We start from the raw sequence: 2,759 nt of genomic DNA, 5'->3' as shown, positions 1-2,759 counted from the left end.
TAATTGGGTTGATTAGCCTTTTACGGTCTAGTTTCTTGAGTTCTTTATATATTTTGGAGATCAGACCTTTGTCAGTTGCGGGGTTGGTGATGATCTTCTTCCAGTCAGTGGGTTGCCTTTTTGTCTTAGTGACAGTGTCCTTTGCTTTACAGAAGCTTCTCATTGCTGAGACTAAATTTTAATTTTTACTATATGCATTAAGATTTATTTATCCAAATGTCAATCACCAAAGAAAAAAAGATACCTAGTGATGCACATTACTCTTTAATGTATAGAATAATTAAGACATATTTTGTTTATTTTATATTTATTTTATCTATTGTTATGTATCTGTTTGTCTGGCAGAAGGTTGTGTGTGCTTGAGGCAGCCACAAAAGTATTTTGATCACCTATATCTGGATTTATAGGTAGCTAAGAGTAACCTGACATGGTGCTAGTAACCCACCTCAGGTCTTCTGGAAGAGTAACAAGTGTTTGTAAACATTAAGTCATCTCTTGAATTCTTAACATTGAGTATAATTGCACATAAAATTATTATGCAAGCAACCATGGGATAAAAGCAATTAAAGAGTCCTAGAGCTGGAGTATCCGAGAGCCATGATAATCATCAACATGGCAAAACATGCAAAAAGGTGACATCACTTATCAGTAACAGCCAAAAACTATCTAATTGGACTTAAGGACCACTCAACAGAAAGGAAATCCTGCCAGGTACTTGCCAGCACCAGGTCATAGACCTTAGAAAAGAGTCTACTATTGCCACTTTGTTAGACCAGTGTGATTCCTTATTACATTCTAAATCTCATCCAGTCTTGTATATTAAGCAGAATAAAATTGAAGTTGAGGGGGAATCTTTTACACACACAAAGGAAATTTTCTCTATTGCCTATTTTTTGTTTCAAATTTTATTAGTTGGTATTCAGGACACTTGATTTGACTTTGTTTCCTGACACCGTTGTTTGTAAAGTAAATAAGCATAGTCCTAAATTGTATTATGAAAAGATCTAGATAAAAATGAGGCCAGACCTTTATTAGTCAGAGTTCTCTAGAGGATCAGACCTGATAGGCTGAATTATTTTGTATAAAAAGGGTCATTTACTATAGTGTCTTAAATGCTGTGGTCTAGCTAGTCCAACAATGCCTATCTACTATTAGGAAGTCCAAGAATCCTGTTCAGTCCATGACGCTAAACATCTCAGCTAGACTTCAGTATATGTGAGAATTCTGAAGAAGTTGGCTCTCATGTCCATGGAGTGAGGGTGAGGGCAAGCAGGGAAGAGCAAAAGATTCTTCCATTCAAGTCCTTTATGTGGGCTTCCATTACAAGATGTGGTCCGTTTCAATTGGGTTTTCAGACATCAAATGATCCAGTTAACTAAAAAATCCCTCACAAGTGTGCCTAGGAGCTTGTGTTTTTTGTTTATTCCAGGGGTAGCCAAGTTGACAAAATCATAGTAGCACAAGGAAAACCTTGGTTTTCATTATTTTTCGGCATTGTTATTCATATATAAAATACATTATCATAGTCTTAAATTGTGCTGTGAAAGACCTAGGTAAAAATGAGACTTGGTCTTCAGTTGCAATTATAATGCTAATAATAGCATGTGACCATGCATAATTATCTATCTGTTTTTAATAATAGTTTCTATCTTTAAGATTTCCCTAGATATTCTATATATGGTTGTCTTGTAAATAGTGAGTAATAAATTTGTACACTGAGTATGACTGGGTTTCTTAGCTTAATCTCTGTGTTTAAAAGCATGTAATTACCATATAGCTATGAAATGCAGTATACAGACACTTCTATATGAGGCAGCTCAAACTGATTCTTTGCTTGCTTGCTGATAGAAAATTTTCTTGTTCTGGGCAAATATGCCCATTAATGTTAGTGTGTCCACAATGTTAATGTGTGTGTGTGTGTGTGTGTGTGTGTGTGTGTTAGTAAAAATACAGTGCAGCAATTCTTCCTTCATTGGTAATGAAAATATTTTTCATGAATCAAATGGATTTCAAAGTCATATCGCCTAATAAAACTATTAGATCTGAACAAAATATTTATAAACAGCAGAGATGACAGTTAATGATTCTGCTCACCTAAGAATGCTTCTTTCTTTCTTCCGAATTTCAATGGTTTGGTATTACACTTCCGATTTCTGATTATAAACACTACAGCTTGTAGATGATGTTAGGATATCACACAGATTGAAAATATTGTTGAAAACATCAGAGAGAATGTGATACAAATTGCAAGATTCTCCTTTTCAATTCTCCTTATTCATCTGAATTTTATTTAAAGTTTTCTTTTTGTAGAAGTGTGTTTGGCATTTTTACCACTTATTTATTTTCCTTTGTAAGAACTATATTTATGCTCACATTTGGAAAACAGCAATTTTTACTGTCATTTAATTACTTATTATCATATTGTGGATATGTCAATAAGCTTCTTAGGTATTATATCAAAAATCAAACTATAACCCATAAATACATACAAATACTTTTTGAGATATACAAAGGAAAAGAAGACATAATATCTTAATTGATTGAAATTATTTGAGAATACTAAAAGCATACATACTATGTTGAAAATGTTTTAAAAATAAGTCAGCTATGTAGACATTTAACTTCAAGCCCTACAGTCCAGCATTTTTCTTTATTTTAATTTTTTTGTTTTTGTTTTTGTTTTTCAAGACAGAGTTTCTCTGTGGTTTTGGAGCCTGTCCTGGAACTAGCTCTTGTAGACCAGGCTGGTCTCGAACTCA

This window comes from Microtus ochrogaster, chromosome 6, assembly GCF_000317375.1.
Source record: "Microtus ochrogaster isolate Prairie Vole_2 chromosome 6, MicOch1.0, whole genome shotgun sequence".
Taxonomy (NCBI): domain Eukaryota; kingdom Metazoa; phylum Chordata; class Mammalia; order Rodentia; family Cricetidae; genus Microtus; species Microtus ochrogaster.
This window is presented reverse-complemented; position numbering follows the sequence as displayed.